Source organism: Ictidomys tridecemlineatus, chromosome 6 (genome assembly GCF_052094955.1).
Source record: "Ictidomys tridecemlineatus isolate mIctTri1 chromosome 6, mIctTri1.hap1, whole genome shotgun sequence".
Taxonomy (NCBI): domain Eukaryota; kingdom Metazoa; phylum Chordata; class Mammalia; order Rodentia; family Sciuridae; genus Ictidomys; species Ictidomys tridecemlineatus.
This window is the reverse complement of record NC_135482.1, coordinates 190144899-190171111: the sequence shown is the minus strand read 5'-3', so window position 1 is coordinate 190171111 and position 26213 is coordinate 190144899. Positions and strand designations below refer to the sequence as shown.

The following is a 26213-nucleotide window of genomic DNA, read 5'->3' as shown; positions in this document are numbered from 1 at the left end:
TTCCCAAGGCAAACTTGGAATGACCGAGATGGTCATTTTGTAGGAGATGCTGAATCATCCATTAAGGGAATCTTGACACTCTTGGCCCTTAAACATAGTCGGTCAAAAGCTGTCCTTAATGACGAAAAGAACATTGAGGGATTTCCTTTTCTGGCTTTGGGTAGAGCCTTATTTTTAAAAGCTAGTTGTTAATCCAAGCTTCCCCCAAAAACATTTATTTTTATCGTATGTATTCCATTCATCATAATACCTTTTGTAGGGGTTTCGACTCCCTTAATCACTATGGCTCCAAACTTACAGTGCATTTTGGATTTTTGAATAGCCCTGTTCATCTATGCAACAGTCCTGCCAATACTTCTTTCAAAGTGATTCTGAAGTGCGGTCCATTTCTCTTTCCCAACTATCACTTCCCACTTTCAATCCCTCATGTTCTTACTCCTGGTTACTCCAATAGCTACCTTATTTTTTTAAATCAATATTTTTGCTAATTTCAAAGTAATTTTTTACTAATTTATGAACACAATTAATATAACAAGAATTGCATATATTTGGATACATAATTTAGTGAATTTTGTCATATACACCCAGAGATAATTCAACCAGGACCTGGAACCTTTTGGCTCCCACCCACCCTGGAGAGATTTCTTCGAAATCAATTCCTCCCTCTCCACCTCCACAGTCCCTAGTCAACCAAAGATCTTCTTTCTGTCACTACATAAATCTGTTTTAATATTTCTATAATTTTATGTAAATGGAACTACATAGTATGTAGTCAGCATAATGATTTTAGGACTCACCCATGTTATGTGTACAGTGCCATTTTTATTGCTGAATGATATTCCCTTGTATGGATATACCACATTATTTATCCATTTTCCTGTCAATGAACATATGGACCATTTCCATTTAGAGCCATTACAAATAAAGCTACGATGACATTCATATGCAAGTCTTTGCCTGGACATGGCTTTCATTTTTCTCAGGCACCAAGAGAGTCGAATGGGGTCAAGTGAACCATTAGTGTATGTTCAACTTTTTAATGAAGTACCAAACTGGCCTGGGGCTGTGGCTCAGTGGCAGAGCGCTTGTCTTGCACATGAGAGGCACTGGATTCGATCCTCAGCACCACATAAAAGCAAATAAAAAAACAAAATAAAGATATTAAAAAATATATTAAAAAAAAGAAAGTACCAATCTGTTTCCAACTTGGCTCTTCCGTTTCCATTTCCATAAACCATTAGGACCTTCTAGTTGTTCCATCCTGGCCAACAATGAGCACTTTCAGTCTTTTTAATCATTGATATTTATTGAGTCTGCAGGGTATCTCTTTTTGGTTTTAATTCAGGTGCCCCTGGTTAACAAGGATGAGCATCTTTTTTAGGGCTTATTAGTCATTTCTACATCTTCATTTGTGAACTTTCTAGGTCTTCTCCCCATTCTGTTTGGGGCTCATCTGTTGTCTTATTTTTTAGCTCTAAGCGGGTTTGGTTTGGTTTGGTATAATCCAGATACAATCTTTCATTGATGTTTGTGATATTTTCTCTCAGACCTGTAGGTGGGCTGTCACCCTGTCTACAGTAAATTCCTGTTCTTTTCTCTCGAGTCATTCAGGTGGGTGAAAACTCAGAGTATCTGTCACTGGAATAATGCAAAGAGCAAAAGTGGAAGGTGGGGCTGAGCTCAGGAGCTCCGGAGAGCTCCAGGTCTGGGCAGCCTCCCCAGTGATTTTGTGGATCAGTGTAAACTTCAGGAACATCGGGACACAGGCTGTCGGGAGGAACGTCTCCCTCTAGGCTATGGTAATGTCTCTTTTTTGTGACTGCATGAGTGGGAAGATGGGAAAGATGCAGTGGACGGTTTTGATTCCGCGGCTGTCACTGTGTGGGGGCACTGTGGGGAGGTGACAGTGGTGGGTGGAAGGCAAAGGGGTGTTGAGAGATTTAGGAGACAGTGTCTTCAAAAGGCACCTGGATCAGAAATTTACGTGCTCCCAGAAAGAAACAAAATAGCAACAATCAAAATGCCCCACTGGAGGACAAAATCAAACTCACTCTCTCTCTCTCTCTCTCTCTCTCTCTCTCTCTCTCTCTCTCTCTCTCTCCTGTCTGATCATCATGTGAGCCGCTCTCCTCTGCAAGCTTTTCGGCCATGATATTCAGCCTCACCTGGAGCCCTGAGGAGTGGAGCCCCTGTCCGTGGACACCGACCTCTGAAGCTGTGAGCCCTCAAATAAACTTTTCCTCTCCTAAAGTTGTTCTGGGTGGGCCTTCTCGTCACAGCGGTGGAAAAGGTGCTAACACAGTAGACATCAGTGTTCTGGATATTAGCAGACACACACTCACTTCCTGTGAATCCTCAAGAAGCTACAGAAAATGCCAAGAATAAAACCTTTGGGAAGAGGACAGACCCAAATCAGCAGTCAGTGAGAAGTCCGCCTGCGAAGTCCCACATCTGAGTAAAGCCAAAATATTTTTGGAAAAAATCATAATTTGGACATGGGCCAAATTATACTATTATATTGTGTGCGTGTACGAATATGTAATATCAAATCCCACCCCTATGTACACCTATAAAGTGCCAATAACAATATGGAAGACAATAGTAATTTGGGCTTACCTGGACGTTTCTTATTGTCATCACTTAACACTCTGTGGTAGCCAAGGTCAGTGGGCGTTGGCCTGGAAAGACCATGAGCTTTGGTATCAGGCAGACCTGGATTCTCATTCTGGACCTAAATGAGTAAATAACTTTGTGAATTTAATTAAATTTTAAAAATTCATTTAAGAATCCATAGTGGAAGATAAATAATATTTACTTAAAAGTTTTATTGAAAGTTTTAAATGAAACCAAATATACTCATTTTCTAAAATAGGTCTCAGTACAAAGTACACACTCATTATACCCATTTTATTTAGTCTTTCCCTCCACTGTGGCCCCTTATAGGAATGTTACTGGGAATTCCATGCCTTTTAGAACCTCATAACTTCTTAGGGTTTCAATGTGGCAAGCAGGAGAGATTCGTGGCCGGTGAGAGGCCACATTTCATAAAACTTTAGAGAATATATGACTTAATGCATCCATAAGTAAAGGATTTGAAAAAGAAAGTTTAAGGAACCAATTCTACTTACAATAACATCCAAAGAGTAAAATACCCAGAAAGAAATTTAACCAATGAGATGAAAGACTTGTCCACTGGACCTAAAAATTATTGTTCAAAAAAATTTAAAAAAAATTTAACCATATTGAAATCCCGCGTTCATGGATTGAAGGACTTAACCCATTTTGTCCCACTGCCTCCAAACAACTGTGAACACTTGGAGTATATAATATAGAGTACAATTACATGATTAAGATAAAAAGTACTCTAAATTATGGTTTCTAATCTGTGTTGGAATGCACCTGGGTCAATGTCATTAAAATATCCACATGATTGGAAACTTGGGACTTAATGTATTAATAATTGTAAGATTGCAATACTCTCCAAAGGGATCTATAGATTCAATGCAATTCTGTTCAAAATTTCAAGTTTTACAAAGTCATGGTAATCATGTGATACTGGCATACGAATAGAGGAAACAATAGAATCATTGTTAGTGCAGAGATTAAACCCTATCTATATCTATGGCCAATTCATTTTGACAAGAATGCCAAAAAGCAATCAATAGATAAGAATAGTCTCTTCAACAAATGGTTCTGTGTCAACTGTATAACCATATGCAAAATATTCAAGTTTTGCTACTACCTCAACCCATAGACAAAAACTAACTTCCAAATGGATCAAAGTATAAAAGCTAAGCCAGGTATGGTGGCACACACCTGTGAGCTCTATGACTTGGGAAACTGAGGCAGGAGGATTGCAAATTCAAAGCTAGCCTCATCAAAACCCTATTTCAAAATTTAAAAATTTACAAAAGGGGCTGGGGATGAAGCTCAGTAATTAACCGCCCCTGGGTTTAATCCCCAGAACCAAAAAACTAAAACTAAAATAAAAGCTAAAGTTATTAGAAGGAAACATAGGGGTAAATATTCATGGTCTCAGATTTGGCAATGATTCTTAGATTTGAGCCCTAAGTAAAACAACAACCAAATAAAAGCAGAAACTACAAAAATAAATGATACTAACATATCAGAAGATAACTGTATGCCCATGTTTATTACTATATTACTCACAACGGCTAAGATAGTGAATCCACCTAGATGCCCATCGACAGATGAATAAATAAGGAAAATGTGGTATATACACACAATAGAATATTATTTAACCATAAAAATATATATATAATCGATTAAGAATGTGCAATCCATGCAAAGCAACATTTCTCCAAAAAGTTATATAAATGGCTGCTGGGCACATGAAAAGATGTTCAACTTAATTGGTCATTAAAGAAAATCAAAACCACAATAAGCTACCACTTGACCCACGCAGAGATGGTTTGTATTAAAACAAACAGAAAATAAGTCTTAGCAAGAATGTTCAGAAACAGATACCTTCATGGGCTGCTAGTGAGAATGAAAACTGGTGCAGCCACTGTGGAAAACAGTGTAACAGTTTCTTAAGAAGTTAAACACAGAATTATCTAGGATTCAGCAATCTCAATCCTAAGCATTTACCCTAGAGCAATGAAAATCACAGGAACAAGAGCCAAGAGGTGAACGTCACTCAAATGTCTATCAACCAGTGAATGGCCTGCCCCTGACCTGCATACTTAAAAAAGGCTTATTGTAATTTGTGTGAATTTCATCTCGATAAAAAATACTGATGGTCCTGGATATAGTATTAAGGTGGTGTCATTACAGAGATGAAGTCACCCCTAAAGACTGTTAAAAGAGATACAAGCAGGTAGCCTGGTGACTAGGACATGTGGGGAGGGGAAATCTGTGGTAGGAAACTACAGCTTCTTATTATAAATCTTCCCATACGCTGTCTCTTGTTTTAGTTTATGTGCATGTATTACTCTGATGAGAAAGTGTTTACTTATTTTTACAGATCCATATTCCAGAATACTGGAGGTGTTCGCAGCTCTCTGTGGATTCTCTGAGAACAAAGAATGAGCCCATTTTGACACAGAGAAGATAATCACTCTGCAGAAACAATCCAAGGGTGGCAGTGGGCAGGCAGGGTATGTAAGCACCATCTCATGAGCTGCACAGCAAGTGACCCATGCAGTTAGATCTCAGGCCTCTGTCCTATGGTCACCACACAGCTCTGAGTTCATGACCATCATCACTAGACCTGAGTGTGGACTCCTTCCTGGTGCTCCTCCGGGCATCCATGTAAAGAGTCTTTTGACCACTGTTCCAAAAGTCAGCTCAACAGCTTCTGAATAACACTCGGTACCTAGCTGCAAGGCTGGTCAGTTCTACTTCCAAAATGTGTGTCCAGCGGGTTCTTTTCTCAGCTTGTTCACTCCCAGTAACCCCCAAGACCATCACAAATTAACACTCATTTTTATCTGGACAAGGGCAGGTCCCTCCCCATGGCTGCCACCCATCCCCACCCACTCCCAGCCAGGGTGACTTTAACCAGAGCCAATCATGTCACTCTCTTGCTTTAACAGTTTCAGTGGAGTCCTCTTACTCCTCCAATATTCCCAAACTCTTCACGCATCCTCAGGTCCTCTCAAGATCCGGCCCTCTACAGTTTAGGGTTCTTCTACAGATTGGTCTTCCTCAATCCTCTCTCCAGGATTCTCACATATACTCTTTGACCCTCCAGAGTACTCATCCAGCCCACAAGCACCCAGCCCTGCCTGGACGATTCCCTCAGGCCCCAGGTGAGAGGTTACCTCTCTTGGGAAGACCTGCAAGCCCTCCCCTCCCCAGCCAGAACTCTGCCTTTCCTGCATAACATTAAGCCCCTTTCAAGTCTTTTGTGTTTGATGTCCGTTTGATCTGTCTCTCCCACTCTTCTGTCTACTTCATGAGTGAGGAGAGGCCTGCAGGCATCTGTGAGCTGCAGTGGCTCCATCTCTTATCACAGCCTTCGGCACAGAGTAGACATGCGTCCTAGCTGTTGAATGAAGAATGAGGAAAAATCCCTTCTCTCTCTCCTAGAAAAAAAGCTTATACTCACAGCCGAATGTCTACTACTTTTGCAAGTAAAATTAAAAGTGTGTCCCTGTGTGGCATGCAAATCTTAGTTAGGATGAACAAAGGTCTCTATGATCATGCCTAAAGGAAGGACACTCTTTAAAAAGGAGGAAGGACACTCTAAAATAGAAGTCTCGCAATTCCATGCATCCGCGTGTCAACTCTAATCGCAAATCACCAGCCTGAGAAACTGACAAGTGATTCTGATGCAAGTGTTTTTAATAAAGAGCTTAGGTAGAAATCTCAGACCCTGAGGTAGTGATGCTGTTTAACTGGAGAGCTCGATCGCATCATTGAGTCCCAGCACCCACAAGGATTGGACGCGTGATTTTAAACAGCTCACGGAGTCAGCGCTTCCTTCTGGTCACTCACTCCCAGAGTCCATGTTGTTCCTGGCCCCGTCAGACGGCAGCTAAACGTCAGCCCCGAGCTAGTTGCAGTGATGGTTTCTCAGAGGAATAACCCCGAGCCCGTGGGTTGTCTGCCAGGGCACTGCAGGGCTGGCACAAGCCCCGTGGGCCCCCCATGACCTCTGCCGGGTGTGCCACATCACACTTGCACAGTGACCTCTGTTTCCTGGCACGTTTTCATGACAGTGTTCAAGTCGCCCCAAAGTCAGGAAGCAGGAGACGCAGCCTCCGTCTCTCCATGTGTGAAGAAACCAGACTTCAGGAGGGCCAAGGGTCCAGTGTCCAATGTCCAACCCAGGCCCAGAACCTGGACTTTCCAGCTTCCTTATTCATTAAACTAATTTGTGAAGAGTGCCTACTGTTGCCAGGCACCAAGTTCTTGGGAATATGTCACTTTACAAAAAGAAAAATATTTCTGCTCTCATGGAGCTTACACTCTAACAGAAAAATATGCAGGTTTTGCAGTTTAAAATCGGGGGGTCAGGGTAGGCCTGTGGAGAGGAGGGCGTGTGAAGGAAGAGGAGGGAGAACTGCAGATGTCTCTGGCCGGTGCCCAGGCAGAGCTGTAAGGCTTGGTAACCCAGTGGGAGGGGAGGGGTTGTGACACTGGGAATGGTGGTGAAGGAACCCAGCAAGCCCATGCTTTGGAAGTGCCACTGACTCGCCTCCCTGACTGATTGGGTGGCTTACTCTTTCTCCAGAAGGCGTCGAGATGATTTTTGGAAAAGGGTCAATAGATATTAGATGAGGACAGTAAGAGGATGTAGGTAAGGAACCCAGACTCAGGCTGATGTCCAACTGTGGCTGCGAGGAAGATCAAGAGAGCCGTGGGGCTGCAGTGGAGGGAGAGAGGGAGAGGGGCTAAGCTGCCTGTGGATCACTGGAAAGACCAGTGGCCTTCATTCGGAGGGAGATGAGCCAGGGGAGAGTTTGACAGAAGAGGGGGCAGATCTAGGATGGGATGGAACAGGAGCTCCACTAGGGTGCACTGCAGAAATCCAGGCTTTTGACGGTGTTTCCCTGGGCCAGTGTGTCAGCAATGAAGGCAAGAAGTGCTCCAAATTGGGGTGCTGGGGGCCTGTGAGGTCAAAGTCAACAGAACCTGCTGATGGGAGAGAAGAGGAATCGGGTTCTGGCCTGAGCAACTGGAAGCTTGACATTGCCAAGCTCCAAGGGAGATAAAATGAGAGACGGGTTTGGGGAAGAGAGAGGGGAGATCAACTTTAGGCCAGTTTAAGTTGTCAACTTAAGAGGAAAGGTCAAGGACACACCAGTGTGCTCAGCGGACGTTCTTTGGCTGAGATACAAGCTCCTGATAGAGTGCTCATCCCAGCACTCTGTACCCCTCCACAGCCATCGCCCAGACTCCTTCAGAATGAGAAACTCCACAGTGAAGCTAAATTCTCCTGCTGGTTCTATTTCCAAGAAAAATAACCAGTGACCCAACATTTTATCTAAAAGGCCCTCAGTCAAGGGCTCCCTGCCCAATTTACCATGGCAGAAAACCCAGTCCTGAACATCAGGTGGCAGGCAAGACAGAATCTGATAAACTGGGATCGTGATTGATTAAATATGGAGTCATGTTTCCAATATCCACAGTATACTTAATGATTTTTCCTAATTTATCATAAGGATGAAAAAAAATTTTTTAATTTCCTCATTGGAGGAAAAGCCAGGAGAGGATCTTATGTCGCCAAGATGTTCCACAAGAGCCACGCTCAGTGCATCTAAATAACCCAGGGCTTGAATCGATGCCAGTGGAATGATCATATTTTAAAACTTTCCCTATAAGTGTGACATATGCATCCCCATGTGTCAGCATAATCTCTGCTGAAAGCGGTTCAGTGAATGACAAGTTGATTGGCCCCAATTTGAAAAGCATAGTGTATAAAAACATAATTTCAGGGTGGCCAACATTGTGACAGATTCTATATTCTGCTCATACACAGAACTAGTTTGAACTCTTTAGGGAATTGTGAGAGTCTGCAAATGCTTATGGCAATGAAAATTGGCCAGATAGGCAAAGAAGGGAAGGGGAGGAATGAAATTAACAACTGTTTAGGCAACTATTATCAACCAAGCATTGTCTGAGAGAAACGAGGGACAGGGCACTGATTGATAATCATTGTTTTTACTACCAAGTGAACAGCATGAGGGAGAGGGAAAGAATATGGGTTTTGCAACTGGAGATCCTCAGTACACATCCCACCTCCGTCACTTAATGTCAAACAAATACTGACAATTCTCACCCCTTCAGCTTTTATATCCATGAGGAAGAATAGCAGTAGGTATCGGTAAAGATCGAAGTAGGTTTATTTTTGTACACACACCCCCCTACACACACACACACCATGAGCTTGACTTTTCTCTCATTTCACTCCATTACGAATGGCGTATTGAAAAGTTTGCAATTTCCTGTGCAAAGCTTCTGAACCAGTCAGGCTGGGACACACCACTGTGTTAGACAGCACAGGAAACACGCTGGTCATTTCCACGCAGACCCCACATGGAGTCTTGTTGATTCGGCAGCTTAGAGACTGGAAAGGATAAACAGAACCCAGAACAGGTGCCTCTCATCTGTCCACTGTGTAACATCAGCCACCGTGGGACAATCTCCCGCAGTCTCCTCATGCATTTTAATGAGTTTATCTCAAAAACTGTGGCCTCATCATCAGTTGAAATCCTCCAACAGAAATTCTAGAAACTAAGATAGAGTAGTGAAAAAGTTTCTGGGTTATTTTGGGAAGAACTGCGCAGAAAGAACCCTTTAAACATTCCCCCAGAGTGTTCTATCAATGTCCACCTTGCCCTGTGTGGAGGAGAGGCATCCACAATAGAAGCTCGACTCTGAATTTTGTTGTTGTTTCGATTTCTCTGACCTGCTATGAGTAACAGTAAGGATGAGGGGACAAGTCCAAATCCTGGATCCCAAGCAGAAAGCCCAGAAAAACGAAAGGACCGTGGAGGTTGGGGCTCAAGAGGCATGGTGAGATGGCAATCAGACAAGAGCCTGGGAAAGGAGGCAGGGCAGAGAGAAGGAAGCTCGATTTCCAGTCCAGTCCCAAGGGGCCTTCAACTTTCAGAAGAGAATGGTGTCTCTAATTCGCCCTTTCAGCAGATATTGATTGGGTTTTTCAGACTGGCTCTAATGTGAGAAACTCTGCGACTCTGTTAGAAGCAAGAGTGGATAGATCAGCTCTTTTTCAATTGAATTTACCAGACAGAGATATAAACGATAACAAGTGAGGGACGACAGCAATTGCATGACTTTTCTTCAGTTTTTTTTTTTTTTTAACACTAGTCTCCTCTTGCCTACCAAAATCATCTCAAGAAACAGCATCTGCTATGGAGGAATTGAAGAACTACTCCCAAAATGCCAAACTGCAGCGCTGGCTGAATAGGAAGCGCTTTCATTTGCAAATTCTGTGCTGCACAAGGTACACTCCATGGGGAAAAGATGGTCACATAGGACAGGGAAGGGCTCCACTGTGGCCCAAGTGGCACAAGGTGAGAACAGTGAGGACAAAGGCTCATGCAGGCACACCCAGACAAGGTGCATGCAACATCAAGGTCAAGGACAGAGAGCTACTGTGCTGGGTGCTGCAGCTTAAGATGGGGCCAGAGATGCACAAAACCAAGCGGAGGTGTGGCGGAGGGGGGGGGGCGAGGGGGGAATATCTCTGTCCCTGGAGAAGGCCTGAAGCTGCCTCCGCCAAGAGGTGGGAAGGAGAGCTCTGCTGGGGGTCTTGGCAGACAAGACTCACCCTTGCTGTGCTTTCCTTGGGCTCATCTTTTCTCAAGTCAGAGAGCTTAAAGGTCAAGGGTAAGATGTGTGTGAACTGGAGCAGGGGCACATTTAGGCTAGGTTCTGTGTCATAGGCGCCCACCAGCCCAGTTCCCCAGGACTCCATGCACATAGACAACCCAGGAGGGAAACGGGAGAGGCTGAGTCCCGGGAGGACTTCTCTTAGAAAGGATGGGATGCAGACTTCTCTCCTAGCAAGCTGGTGGCGTGCACGCACGGACACACATGCACGCACAGACACACGTGCACGCACAGACACACGTGCACTCGCGCACACTTGTGCTTCCATGGTTTCTACCCAAAAAGTTATTTTGACACCATAAAACTACAATAAGTTCCACAAAATGAAGATTATGACCCCAAACACTTGAACCTGAAGTATACTTACTCAACTAACCACACTCCACAATTTTTCAGATTAATCTCTCACCTGCTGCTTCAGAGGTTTGAACTGAATGGTTCAATAAATATTGCTCAGTTCATTATGAAATATAGTCATTTATTAGGATGAATAAGTGTGTTCTGTCCACAACCCATCTTAATATTAGTCATTGATCCCTTACTGTGGATCACTTGAAAAACCCCTCTAGTTGCTCTCCTCACATTCTACGTAAACATTCTCCAACCAGTATCAAAACGGTGGTTTTCAATTTAAATAGATTCAGATGAATCAAAAATATTTGAAAGCAAGTTCTTTAAGTGAGATGTTTTAGACACATGAAAATATCAGCACCATTCACAAAAACCAAAGGTGGAAACAACTCAAGTGTCCATCAAATAATGAGTAATTTGGTATCAACGTACAATGCAGATTATTCAGCTTCACCGAGAAAAGAATTCTGAAAAAGACAAACACGTGATTCTGCTGACTGCTTTGGTTTGGGCGTGATTTCCCTGCGGAGGCTCATGTGCTGCAAGCCTGTTCCCCAGTGTGGCAGTGTTGAGGTGGCCCAGTCTTTAAGAGATGGGGCCTTGGGGAAGAGAATTAGGTCATGGAAGCCCCACCCCAGAACAGACCAGTGTTGTCCCACAGTAGGGAGCGACTTAGCTCCCCTGACAGCAGCCTGTCAGATGAAGAGACAGCCTGATCCCCCTGCAGTCCTGGCTTCCTGATTCCCCATCCAAACTCTTCCACAACCACTCCCTCCATCATGATGCTATTCACCATGCGGCCCGCATCAGAGCCAGGAAGATGCTGGCACCATGCCTCTTGAACCTCCAGAACTGTGAGCTAAATAAACCTTTTCTTCTGCATAAAGTTCCAAGCCCGTGTATTTTGTTATAGCTACGCAAAACACACTAACCCATGAAGTACAAAGAGTAATGAAATTCATAGACACCAAAGGCAGAATGATGGTTGCCAGGGACTGGCAGGGGGATCAGAAGTTTTGTGTAATAGGGGCAGTTTCAGTTTTATAAGATGAAAAAGAATTCTGGAGTTGAGTCTCACAGCAATGTAAAGGTGCTTACCATTACTTAAAACATGTAATATATTAAATGTTGTGTGCATGTTACCTCCTTTAAAAGTCTAACAATTAATGCACAGAATACAATGTATCATTCTGCTAAATGAAAAAGGCTTTGGAGATTTCATCCGGTAATCCTTGAAAAATGGAGCTGGGGGCCTGGAAGACCCAGGAAGGGATTTGGAGGCAAAGAGAACAGCCTCCAGAAATCCAGCTGGAGGTGGTTGCTGTTTTCCCTTGGATTCCTAAGGGACTGAAGACTCTGGGCCGGGGACATCATCCTAATGTGAAGCTGAGTTGGAGGAGGTGGAAAGACTCCTGAGAGCAGCAAGGTTTTGAACCCAGGGAGACGGCTCAGGGGACGGCTAGAGCACACCAGGGGGGTTGATGGGAGAGGTGACACGTCTGAGCAGCGGGGACAAGGACGAGCGTGGCAGCTGCGGGAGGACCAGGCCCAGCACGGCTGGTGAGGATGGGTCGTGGTGACTGCTCTTGGAATAGAGTCATCTCCTTGCCCTCATCCTGATCTTACCCCGCTCCGTCCCAGGGTCTGCCCCGTCTCACAATTCAATGGCTCAGTGGTTCCCAGTCACAGGTCTCCAGGGGCATCCCAATATCAAAGTCCCAGCAGTTGCAAAATATGGAAGGAAGGCCAGAAAGAGGGGCATGGAGGAGACGCGCACAGAGTCCTGCCTTAGGGAGAGAACTTGACACTGAGCGCTTTGTGGAGGGGAGCCAACGTTCCTGTCTTCAAAGTTAGCTGACGACTCGAGAGCAGCCAAAGGTGACTTGCTAACCTTTCACTGGCCCATCGGTGCTTCTTTTTTCTTAATTTTATTTTTTATTGGTGCATCATAGTTATACGTAACAGTGGGATACATTATGCATATTTGTACATGGACATAACATAAGCCAAACCTTCAATTAGTGCATTATCATTTATGTAAAAACAGGATCCAGCCAGGCTTGGTAGAGCACTCCCGTAATCCCAGGGGCTCAGGAGGCTGAGCAGGAGGATTGCAAATCTGAGACCAACCCTAGCAATTTAATGAGGCCCTAAGCAACTAAGGGAGACCCTGTCTCAAAATAAAATTTAAAAAAAGTTAAAGGGGGCTGGGGATGTTGCTCATGGTTAAGCACCTCTGGGTTCAATCCCCAGCGCCAACGAATCAAAACAAAAAGCAAAAGCAGGACTCACTGTAGGACAATCCTCCATGGACACAGCATAACTTGGTGGATTTTGTTTCCCCAGACCCCCCTCCGCCCCCTTGATCCCTGTCCTCTACTTTATTGGTCTCCCCTTGACTTTCATGAGATTCCCTCTTTTTTATTCCTTTCTGTGTCTTTTCACATGGATGAAACTTTCTTAAGATAATTGAATAACCAAAAAAACTAGAATAAGACAGAAAAGTGCACACATGTGTGCGCGCGCGTGCACACACACACACACACGCACACACACACACACACACACACACACAGCTCGGAAGAAAGAAAGATCCAGACATCTTACCACATGGTGAGGGCCCATTCCCAATGGAGCATGAGTGAGGTCAAGGAAGTGTGTGTGTGTGTGTGTGTGTGTGTGGGCTTGGATGCACACCTCGGGCTGGTGGTGCATCTGGCATAAAGCATAGAGGAGCACCAGGAGAGTGTGCAGCTGCTGACCCACTTGTGGGCATCTTTGTCAAAGATCTTTGGGGCTAGAGGCGTTCCTGAAAGAGCATGGATGCTTAAATAAACACATTCAAACCCCAGGAAGGACACTTTGGGTATGTCTTGGACAGGAAGGACCTCATGAAGCCTGGCTAAATACAAGCCTAAAACAGGAACGGGCACCGGTAACGAAGGCATTGAGAGGGTTACAAGTAGGGTGTGTGCAATTCCTGGAATAGTGCCTGTAGGTCCTCCCGAAACACCCCAGTAAACTGCAGTGAAAATAATACTGCATTATTTATTCATGGAAGCATACACAATTATTGCTATGTACGATTTCAAGGAAAGGTCTCTATTCACACACCTATAAAATAACATGTTCACTGAGCATCTATTATAAGCTGGGTATTAGGACTGAAAGAATAAAGAGAAGCCTCTGTCAAGCTTAGAACTTCTTGACCGTGTTATGAACTTCCCAGAGCCTCCTATGTGGATACCAAGGTCAAGTGCATGAGTGAAAACCTCAGGTGATGGAGGCGGCGAGCCCCCTGGCCACAGTCCAGGCCAAGGTGCCAGTCACCCCTGGAAGTGCAGCACTGGCCCCTCCTGGGCGGAGGACTTGAAGACCAAGAGCCAGAGGTTCCTCTTCCTGAGACGGCACAGTGCAGGTGCCTCAGAGGTGGAAAAGAAGAAGAGCCATGTGGGAAGGTGTCGTCAGATGAGGTCGGGGCAGCCCACTGACCCCCAGGAAGGACATCTGCTAGGTGCACCCTGGCAGCAGGCCTACCCAGACCTGCAGGATTCCTGGCCGGAGCAAAGGGCCAGAGCCTTGAGGGAGCCGTGTGTGAACAGAGGGGCCTCCCACCGCGCCCACGCACCTGACTGTGCTCTTTTTCTGTGAGCACGTCCTCCAGGGCCCTCCTGCAGGTCCACTTCTCCATCCGCCAGGCACGTTCACGTCCACCCCATGGGTCAGTGAGGGAAGCAGACAGGCAAGCCACACCGTGCTCGGGCATTCAGTGAAGCGGGGTGCACGGGAGTGCAGTGGGATGGACCTGAAATGGGCCGAGATGAGGGAAGTGAGGGGGCAGGGGACCAGCCGGGGTGTGGAGGAGGAGGCGGAGGCGGAGGCCAGGAGGGCAGGTCGGTGGGCTCCCAAAGGACAGAAAATGCGGGGTCCCGGGGGGGGGGGGGGGGGGGCTGAGTTCTGTCCTGAAGAAAGTAGATTTTGAGGCGTTTGGCTCCAGGGGCCCCGCGGGGTTCTTCTGGGCCCTCAGCCCAGACCCCTTCTGCTTCCTGAATCCCTATCTGTCCTAACTCCAGCGTCCTCCTTCACTCCTGCTGAGCCTCTCCTGCAGCCGTCCACCCTGCCTCCCCGACAGCCTCAACTCCATCCTCTCACCCTGCGCCACGCCCACCGTCCAGGTCCCACCCTCCCTGTGTCCTGACGCCTCTGACGGTGACATCCTTTGCTTTCTGTCTGCGTTGCCACCGAGCTGACGGCTGTCAAGTCCAAGCACAACCCCACTGCCACTCACTCAGTGTGGCCAACTCATCATTGTCCTCTAGGAATCTGTGTGTCCAACCTGTCCTCCAGCTTTATCTCAGGTCTGTCCCCTGCATCTTAGAATGGGCCAGGCCGTTACCCACCTCGGCACCTCTGCGCATGCTGCTCTGTCTTCTGGGGATGCCATTCCTTTCCTCCCATGAGCTGGCCCTCCTAAGCACATCACTGATTTCTAGGACAGGAAGCGGGCACACACATGCCACCTGTGTGAGTCTCCCGAAGCTCAGGCTGACTGCATCCCCTCTTCTCTCTCTGCCCGCACCCCAGGCCCTTCCTCATACCACCGTCCACACTGTGAACCCGTGGACTGGGATGTGTCCCCTGCTGGGCTGGGTAGGTCCTGGGGCAGGGGCTGTTCTATCTAGCCCTGGGTCGCAGCTCTTACCAGAGTGCTGGATTCACGCTGAGGGGTAAATAATCATGTTGTGTTTAACATTAAAAAAATGACAAAAATACATGCAAGAGAGCAAATGCTTGAGGTCTTCAGACCTGAGCTTCCCTCTGAATGGAAACTTCCAGAAGCAAAGTGGAGCCGTAACCGGAAGAGAAGTTTCACTGACGCCCAGGTGCCTTGGATGTTGCATACAACCACATAATCTGTGCCCACACACAGATGCAAGTTGCTGTGATTCTAATCACGCTCAGTATTTCTGGGGTGGTGTCACCCCAAGGACTTCACTTTGACATATCTGAAGCTGTCTTTCAAGTCGCCCCGTGTGGCTTCTAGCATCTTTCATCTGGCCACGCTGGCACCAGGGGGCCCTTCCCCTCCTCCGATGTGGAAAAGCACCAGGATGTGGGGGCAGGTCTCTGCCATGCCAGGCACCGAGCCATCCCGCAGTCCTCACGGAGCCTCGGGGCTCCCTGGATCACCTCGAGCGCTTCCAAATGAGCCCAGAAAGACGAGTGGAGGACAAACCTGCACAAATGTGCACCTGCAAAAATAGCCCCGCACTAACAGCCGCCCACGGGCAAGGTGGAAGCCAGAGCAGATGGCCACATGTCTGACTCCGGGTCCCCGAGGTTGCGCCTCTCTGCTTCCCTTCCGGCTCCTCTCCTGGAGCACAGCCTTGGCAGGCAGCGGGTCCCTTGTAATCAACAGTATCCTTCAAAGTCATTCCAGAACATACAGCAAGTGGGCCAACCTCCATGCTCGCAGAACTGGAAACCCAGAGCTATAAACAGGAGCCACGTCCAAAACAAGCCAGTGACCTTGTTAGGCTGCTCCTGAGTCTTAGCAAAAAGTGCCTTGTCAGTGACCGACGTCCCCTCCAACCTGAAGACTGGAAATTGGACTCGCCGAAAGTCAAGACATACTTGGGCAGGGCTATGCAGACGCCAGCCAAGCCACTGGGCTCCATCTGGGTGCTGTGCTAATTAGAGCTGCAGCTCGGACACCTGTGTGACCCCACCTGTGGCCCCACCTGTGAGTCCGTCAGTCTCTTCACCTGGAAAACAGTCTGAACTCAGCTAAGCATTGACTAGAGCTGCTCTTCCTAATTAGCGTTTCCCAGAACAGACGCCCAGTGTCCTGGGTGTTGTTAATGTTTGTAAATATTTTATGGAGGTTAAAAAAGTGCAATGATTTCAAAATCTCTTAAACTTACTTTGAATTTTATTTTTTATAGCTTCCTCCATAAATCTCCTGGATTTACTAATTTTTTAAAGAGATAGTGTTTTAAAGTAATATACAAAATATTTTCACATATTTCTCAATCTTATTTTCCTTGTCATAATCACATAAAGAAAAGGCATTTCCCATTTTCCAGTAAGCCCCACATCCATGGTCTCAAATCCCCTTCAGATGAACCAGGATTCCATACAAATATTACCACTTTCATGATACTCTAAGAGGTAAGCAAATGTGGGAGATGATAGGTTGAGGAAATTGGATTTAATCGGTTGAACTTCTATTAAGCACTCACTGGTCACTGTGTGAGGCTCTTCGGGAGCATATTATATTAACAAGGGCACGTTCCTGTCCTCAAAGTGCTTCCCACCTAACAAGGGAGGTAAACAACCAGGTGTAATGTCTAGCAGGACACAGGGATGTGCAGACATAAGAGGTCTGAATGGACTCAAAACATTTGCTATTCTTCTACTCAATCCTCACTGCAGCCTTCTAATTTGGATATTATCACCATTCCACAAATGGGGAAATTGAGATTCGGAGAGGTTAAGTGACTCAGCCAAGGTCACACAGCCTAACTCATGTCTTCAATGAGCCCCAGTCTGTTTGATTCTATACTGCCCATGTTAGCACTCTTAACTAAGTGAATCATGCCACTTCTGAATAAAAATATAAATAAAATGCTGGGGGAGCTAAGCAAGAAGGAGAAACCCACCCCAGCCCAGTGGGGTTGCTGGTGCGGCTATCAGAGAAGGCTTCATGGAGGAGGCAGCATTCCAGCTGAGCCTTGAACAGGTCTGAGTTCAATGGGGAACCCAAGAGGAAGATAATTTCAGGCTAAGGAAGCTGGAGGGATGCCAAGTCAGTGATCTGGCACAGTGAATGGGACCTGGGGAGATGGCGCAGCAGACAGCAAGACCATGGTGCCCACAAAAGGCGCCAACCACGGTGCTTTCCCATGGAACTGGCACGGCCCGCCCACCTGCACCCCGGGTTTCCCTGCAGCTCTTTACTCCTCCTCTTTGCCGAATGTTCACCTCTCGTCCCTTCTTCCATTCTAAGCAGACTTAATGAATGTGAAAATCAGAAACCTTTGAAAAGGAGTCCAGTTGAGCTTACACAGCGTTTTATCTCCAGGCTCCTTGGAAACATCTGTCTGTCCCTTGCCATCTGCAGCAGCTCCGTCCAAACTCCTGGAGCAGCAGCTTGGGACCTGCGACCGTCTGCTCTTTGCAGGAGACACCCGCAGAGTGCAGACTACCTGGGACACCCACCCAAGAGTAAGATCCGGGGTCGGCCGTGCAGTTACACAGAACGTGTGGATCAGGTACCAGGGGAGACTGCCCCCCTAGGGCACGACTTAGTGGGAATCCTGTGGGGGGAGGACACAACCGCCTGCACCCTCTCCTAGGTCTCTGCTGAGTCGAGATCACCCCCCGGGACAGGTTCAGCAAACCACGCAGCGAGCTTCAGGTGTAGAAATAAAAGGCATCTATGGAGAGTGACCACAAAAGTACAAGAGGAGGAAAGAGGGGCCACTTGCTGGCCTTGGAGAACTTGGGTCTTAATTCATATCACTCGGTTCGTAGGAGAAACCTCATGGCACTAATAAGTGGAGGAGGCCACTTGCCCCTCCCCCCACACAGAGAATGGGGCTGGGGGCCGGGGCCGGGGCCCACGCTGACTGGAGCCCAGGCCAAAAGTCATCCAGCTTGAGAAGGACCTAGAGAAGAGGGGCTCTCCGTGCAGTGGGGTGGGATGAGATTGCAGAGGCCACGGCATGGATCCACAAGATGGAATTCAATGGAAAATGTGCAGAAAACGGAAACAAACAACGTAAGGCAGAACCTAAAACAACAACATGGGTGGGAGGGTGGGTTTGGAGGTTGGCTTTGCTTTTTTCCAATACTGGAGAGATTTTTACTATAGTTTATTTTAAACACTGATAAAGAGCCCGCGAGACAAAAAGATGCTGAAGCCGTAGCAAGGCTGTAGGAGGGAGGGAGGCCCCTGAGGAGGTGGGAGAGGGCAGCGAGGCTGGGATCCTGCAGGAGAAGGGACGGACGCCTGCGCCATATTGAAGTGCATCAGGAATGAACCAAGGCAGGCGCTGGGGACGGGACAGTTGAGGGGGTTCCATTGACCAAGACTGGCCTTCCTGTGGGAGGATAGGAAAGAAGTTGGAAGGCAAGGACGTCAAGGGTACGGACAAGAGTTTATTCGCCCATTTCAAGCAAGAGAATGTATGCATTCCTCCACAAATATCTGCTGAGCACCTGATGTAGGTCAAGCATTATTCTGAGGATGAGAGACCGTGGTGAACAAGACAGGCCGGGATCGCTGGCGGTGAACCCCAGAGGCAAACCAGAGTGAAGCAGGTGCAGGAGAAGTCGGCATTCTCGACAGTGGGTTTGGACTGTGAAGGACAAGGTGTCGCGAAGAGGTGCCTGTGGGCGTGCGGTGGACAACTCTCTGCGGCGGAGGGAGTGACCACGCCAAGGTCCAGGCAGGGCAGGCAGTGGAGGGAGACTCCAGAAGCTGGGAGGGCAGGAGGCTCATCATTTGGAAAGGGCCAAAGAAAGCAAGAATCTGGAGGACAGGAGAGGGGGCCAGAGCAGTGTGTCGGCCGTGTGCTCCAGAGGCTGAGCAGTCCTGGCCATCGCTGGGTGGAAAGATGATTCTGTGGCTCCACAAGCCTTTTCTGCTTTTCTCGGCCTTGCAGCCGCAGTCCAGAGCTGAGTCCCGCGTTTCAGAGCCCACAATTGAAGTTCAGAGAAACTTCCAGTTACTGGACAGCCACGCTCATCGGGCTTGCTGAGAGGTGTCCCTGCCCTTAGGGGAATAACGGGGCCGGAGAAGCCCACAACATTAACACTCCCTGGCCACCCAGCAGGAAACTGCCTTCCATCCTCATAGGGGAGCGCCATCTGTCCCCTGACCTGGGTGGGGACAGAGAGAACAGCCCCCTCCGTTCCAAACGGGGGTGAGAGGCATCCACTGGCCTGTCCTAGGTAAGAAGGAGGCCGTCACACCAGGCACAAAAGTGTAGCAAGAGCAGGACTGGAAAGAGCTACTCTGGACCCAGGAGGGACTCCATGCTGTGAAAGTCATGCTGAGAAGAGGCAAAGAGAGTCCCCTCTTCTGGGTGTGCTCTGGGAGGAAGCGCTATTCTGTGTCTTCCCTCTGACAGCGGAAACCTGACGTCATCCCACTCTAAGATTCGGAGACACAGTGACTGGAGAAGTCAGGGAGGGCTCTCACCTTGCTCCTACACGTCTACTCGGGACCCTAGACATGCACAGCTCAGCCCCAGGTGCTGAGGATGTGGCAGTGAGCATCACAGGCAAATCCCTGCCTTCGCGGCACCCGATGCAGGAAGGGAAGGACACTGACTGATTCTAGGGTACACTCAGCCTCAGGACGGAGCGTGGCGGGGAGGACAGGGAAGGAAGGACCATTGTAGATAAAGTGACCTAGGAGGGCTCTCTGGGGAGGGGACACCTGAGCAGGAAGCTGAACGGATTGAGGCACAAGTTGTACCTGAGAGGGACGCTCTTGACCATGAGCTGGGGGTGGAGTGGGGGAGACTGGCGTGCCAGGAGCAGCCCGGCAAGGTGGACATGGCAGGAGAGACATCAGAGAAACGGGCAGAGGCCACCCAGAGGGGGTTCCCTGCCATGGTAGGGCTCAGTCTCAGTGTGATGAGGAGTCCCAAGGGGGCTGTTCTGAGTGGGGACATGCCATGGTTGCTGTTTTTAAAAGATTCTCTGGTGGCCGTGCAGAGGATTGAGTGTAGGGCAGGAGGAGAGATGGAGAGCTGCGCTAGGAGGCGGGAAGAGCTGGTAAGAGACTGCGGCTGGCGGCCCGGGCAGGAGGAAGCCAGGGCAGCGGGCAGTGATGAGGTGGGGATCTGTTGGGAGGTAGGACCAGGCTCCTGAGAAGTTAAGAGCGGAACTGGAGGATGGTTGTACATCCCTGAGATAGGGAGGATGGAAGTCAGGCCTAGGGCTCCCAGAGAGAGGGGCGACCAGAAGGTGCTGTGGGCAGTAAGATCTGCAAATGACTTTGAGAACGAGGTCCCCAACCCAAACGAGGCGTCCACTGGAAAGGTCTCAGTGAGAGCCAGGAAGTGGGTAGAGAATACCGGGTGGCGAGGGTAAGGGTGCGTGGGAGGGGGTGTGTCCAGGAGGGGAGCAGAGGGGACCCAGGAGGGCAGCGTCACATCTGCTCAGGCAGAAGGAAGCCGCGCCATGTGGAGAGGCCGGTGACCAGAGAAACTTCTGTCAATTGGGATGGAAAATCATGAAAGAGCTCCAGGGGAAGAAGAGGCCTGGAAATTTCCACAGAACTGGACCCAGAGCCTCTGGTGATGGCAGGACGTGGCCTCTCTGGAGAAGCCAGCTGCTCGTGGGCATCCTCGGCCGGGTGGGCTGGCGGCACGACTGCCGGTGCCCAGGAGCCATGCTGAGCGCTGGAAACAACGTCAGCCCAGATGGGTGGGAGGCCCTTCTGCAGGGAACCCTTCTCCGCCTGTCTGGACTGAGACCAGAGGAAATCAGTGGAAAATCACCGCCAAGACTCGGCGAGATTCTGTCCCTACTCAAGTTTCCCCTGTACTCAACGACTCCCTCCTCAGCCCCCAGAGATCTGACTTCTGCCCACTTCACTGCACCAAAACTGTCCTTAAGTTTCACGTGTGGCCTCCTGATGGCTTGCTCCAACTGACATCTCAGGCCAGTGGCCACGTCCTCCTCTGTGACACACTGCCCTCCCTGGGGTTTCCTGGCACCACCTCCCTCCCCTGATTCGGTTCTTGCCCCTCTGGCTACGTAGCCTGCCAATGTTGGGGCGCCTTAGTCCTTGACTGTGGGCCCTCTGCCCTGTGTCTCTCATCTGCAGCCTGCTCATTCAGACCTGTGCTTTACATAACAGAGGCACGTTAGCACCACTGTGGTGGTGTTCAGGGTGCTTGACAGTGACGTGCAGGAGGCTGCTTGAGTAAGGTCATTACTACCAAAATGGTAAATGTCACCATAGGGTGGACAATGAGTCCAAGGAGACTACATGAGAGGAAGAAAAGAGACCGCAGGTGGGAAAGCTCTTTGTCGGATTGGAAGATGAATAGGCACCAATATATTCAAAGCAATTGCTGTTATCGTTCATCCCACTGACCATTATTCTACATAATGTGCCTATCTGCACATTCCAGCTCCATGTTTCCTATATGTTAACTTATATTAGCATCTCCTGCTTTCCATCCATTCCCTTTATCCAAAATATTCTATTCTTGCTTACCTTCACTCAATATACCTGCAGGTTGGGTTCATCAATTTACATCCATCCTGTAATTTTTATTGATGGTCTTTAGGATGTATGGGAATGTTTAAGGCACTTTGATCCATCTCTATCCTCAGAGATCTTGGTTCAATGCTGTAATAACACCACTACTTATTGTTGTCAGCTTTTCCATCAGTGTCAATTAGAAGAGGCACAAAGGAACCATATGTTTATCCATTATTTTATCAAGGGAGCAAGAACAGAAGTATTACTTGCAAGTGATCAACCATCAGTATTGTATGCAACTAAAAGGAGTATATTCCACTTAGTTTTAAATCCATAGCAAAACCAACTCTCGTGTATACACAAAACAGTCATCTGCAGTGTATCTCATGGAGTCCCTGTTGTTTAGCTTATTGATCTGCTCTAATGAATCACCTGCTCTGTTGACATCTGTACTCTGCAATAACGGTCAATCCTGCCTTAGTAGCCCACATTCTCATTTCCACTTATTTTGCATACTGTCTGCAGGAACAATCAGCTAGAAAGGAGGGAGCCCCCACTTCAGATCAGAAGTCCTGGGTCCAGATTTGGACTTGTGATTCTTTCAGTCATGCATAAAATCTGATTGCTTCGTTTCTACATCTGTGAATAACCCCATATCCCATGTGCCTCACCCCCAAATAAGGCAGAGGGTAAGAGTGTTACTACTTACGAAAAGATTGGGAAAGCCAGATACTCACCAGTGCCCTGGCTGAGTGGGAAGTTTGAGTGGTTAATTCTCAGTAGCAGGGGCTGCAAGGAGCGGTCCCTAGAAGCCACCAGTAACTTATCACAGTGTCTTTACAGAATCTTGTCCGCTCCCAGCCTCAGGTCTAACTGAAGACTCATTCTCTCCAAGCAGATCCTCAGAATCACCCTGTGAGATGAGCAGCCAGGGCTTCGGCTTCCACTTCGTAAAGGAGGAAAGGGAGGCTCAAAGTTAACAAAATGACCAAGAGACACGGCCAGAAAACTGCCACACCCGGAGTCACGTTCTAATTCCTGTTCCACTCCTTTCAGTGCCTCCAAAGGGAAGGGAGGCGGCCAAGCTCACGTCCCTCCTAGTGCTAGGAATGGCCTAGAGTCACTGTGCCTCCTGAAAGATGTGTCTCTCCTCGCTCACACCCAGAGTCAGGTTTATCTTAAATTTTCACAAATTGATTTATAATCATTAAGGGAATGCGGATTAAGCTTATTTATGTGACAAAAATAATAATACTGGGCATTCACCCGAACTTCATACATAATTTGTAATTATTAGCAATAAGCAAGTAAAACTTTATTTCATAGATGTTTTGGGGTGGTTATTAGAATCGTTTTAAAATACAAAACACCTATTACGCTTGCTTTTCATTGGATAGAGATGTTTTAAAAACCTATTTAACATCTCTTTGGATGGTCAGCGTTCTCACCCTCCTCCTTTTTTTTTTTTTTTTTTTTTTTTTTTTTAGTACTGGGGATTGAACCCACAGGCTTTTTCCCACTTAGTCACATCCCCAGCCCTTTTTATTTTTTTATTTTTTTATTTTGAGACAGGGTCTCACTAAGTTGCTTAGGGTATCAATAAGTTATTGAGGCTGGCCTCGAACTTGTGATCCTCCTGCCTCAGCCTCCTAAGTCACTGGGATTACAGGCATGTTCCACTAAACCAAGCTCCTTACTACTTTGAAAACAGATGCCTTCTCAAAGTCTTGCCCATTCAACATATAACAAGCTTCAATAAATTCTTTTTAAACAACTCATGTGACCAGAGATCACATACATACATGTGCTGCAGCCTAACCAACCACACAGTGTGTATCACCAGCCTGAGGCACAGAAGACTCCAAATTCATGATTAGAGAGGGTGAAAAGTCTCTCTGACCCAGTGAAGTGAAATGCTGTGGACCCCAGTTTAAATTCTCCACGAGTTTTCAGAGGGAGAAAGCAATCCCAGCGCCGCCTCTTGCAGGGGTTTGCCTGCCGAGGCAAAGCCTTAGACAACCTGACACTCGTGCTTACAAGGGGAAGGGTGGGTGTCAGACAAGAGGATTCAGTGCTTGCAAAGCATGTGGGCCCAAAGAGCCACAAATGTCAGTTCTTTACACCTGGCTTCCCGGATCCTTGCTCGGCTGCAGATAGCAGATTTGTATGAATGTTAAATTCATCCAGAAATGAATGCAAGATCCAAGCCCACCTTTTTAATTACAAAATGCTTCTCTCTTCCCCCACAATCAGATTCATTTCAGCACTGGAAAAAAAAAAAAAAAGAAGTCATCATCATTTCTAGTAGCTTGCTTCTGTTTCCGCTTCAATAGATACCCTGTAGATGGGAAGTCACAGAACAGCTCTGTCCTATCAAGTTGCCTCCACCCAAAAACAGCTGCAATGCTTATCTAATTAAACCTCAGCGCCAAACTGTGAGCTTCAGCATCAATCATTAATATTGCATTTTGGATCACTTTAAATTCTGACTGGGGGTAGGTGGCTTCCCGCACTCTGGTCTCTGAAGGAGATTTTTCAAATAATCTTTAAGCAGCACTGAAAAAATAAAACAAGCTGCCTGCTGTTCGTCAAGGGCTCCGCTACCCTGCTGCACCCTGATTAGCTGTTAACACTAATTGAGAGAGGGATATTATTTATTCGGAAAATGCTAAAGATTTTTTATTATTATTATGAAAAAAACCACACACAGTCCTTCTCACCTCAAAAATATGTCTGTGGCCTCTCGCCTACATTGTAAACACTGCCGGAAGAATGGTGGCTTCTGGGTCTCTTGTCTCCAGTTTGCAGAGTCATTATTCAGAATCCCTGCCTTCCTCTAGGCGGCCATCGACAAGTCAGCAAACTGTGATCTCCGGGTGGGCTCTGCACAGGCACGCCCCGCATCTGGAACACAGAAGTGCTCTTCACAGAGCTCTGATGGCCCAGAAATGTTTATGTCAACCTCCATCCTGGTTTAATCTCATAAACCAAGAGGAAGCGTTTTCTATATCCCCATTCTAATAGATGAAAGCCAAGGGGCCCAGCCAAATGGGACAATTTAGACAAAGAAAAACTAGCCAACACCAAATGAATGCGTGCTTTCTTCCAGCATTCTAGGAAGATACCAAGCAGCTGTGCCAAAGCACACTGCTCTTCTTTGTTAGGAAAATCCTCTGATCAACTCAAAATCAGGAGCATCAGTCAGCACCAGCTTCAAAAGAGATGTGTGCAAGACAGACTCCCCACCGATGCACCATCGACTGCAGAAACACAGCACGCAACCAGCTCGCCGCAAATGCAGCTTAAAAATCACGAGGAAACAGAACAAAGCATCTGAACCATGAGGTTCTCCTTCTCCTAAGCCAAGATCAGCTGAGCCTTTGCCAGGGGACTGCCTGGCACTAAGCCACATCAGCTAAAGAGAGATGGAGAACCCAAGAGAATACAAATAAGAGAAAGAAATTGTTCAAGAGGACCAAAAATAAGGAACAGATAGGGGAACAGTTGGAAAGCCCACATGAGACATCTTGCTCAGGAAGAAAGTAATGAGAGTCCAGAGTCCACTGAAGAGCTCAGAATAGGTCAGGATATGGGGATTTGTATTGCACCACTCTAGCTTAGCAGAAACTACATTTCCCAGAATTCTTTGCCTATATCATCCCATGACACTGTGTGGGCAATTTAGAAGGTGAAAAGTGGCAGCCATATTGCTTTCCAGGTTTGAAGGTTGGGGCAGGGCTGGAGCCTGCTGTTCATCTTCCTTGCTTCCCTGGCTGGCCTGCAGCAACTTCAGCTCCTGCTGAATCCTTTCCTTCAATTCCTCTGATTGCAAGGCCAGGAGAGTGTTCACCTCCAAACAAAAAGTACCAGCTTCTGGTAGTGAAGCTGGAGGTGAGGAGGCCATCCCCACAGATTCCAGTTAGTATCTTAGGCTCCAGTTTGTCCTGGTTTCCTCGTTTCACATCCATCTTCCCTCAAAACCCCTACCCCCACACTCATTTTGATTGGTGGGGGTTTTCTTGACCATAGTTGGAAAGGAGAGCAATTTTCCTTGGACTACAATGATTTAATTATGGCATTCCAGGTAACTCATTATGACATTCTTGATAACTCATGACGTATATCTCTGGGATTGGGGCTGGAAAGTGGAGATGAGATGCTCTGTGAGCAGTAAAGTTTCTGATCCAGAGATGTAATGTTTTTTTCTTATTAGAACACAGAAAGGTACACACATAACTATATATAAATGATGTGCATATAAACATTCCTACATACAAATAACATGCATATGGATAATATATAGCCA

The 26213-nt window shown here is 47.3% G+C and overlaps 1 long non-coding RNA gene across 1 annotated transcript; it reads right to left on the bottom strand.

The window, feature by feature from the left end:
• Positions 1-18820: 18820 nt before the first annotated feature.
• On the bottom strand, positions 18821-25192 carry LOC120888516 (uncharacterized). The gene is made up of 2 exons (XR_013423507.1): positions 24628-25192; positions 18821-24173 (listed from the first exon to the last, which is right to left on the bottom strand). It is a non-coding gene; the product is annotated as an uncharacterized LOC120888516 (long non-coding RNA).
• Between the last annotated feature and the right edge of the window lie 1021 nt (positions 25193-26213).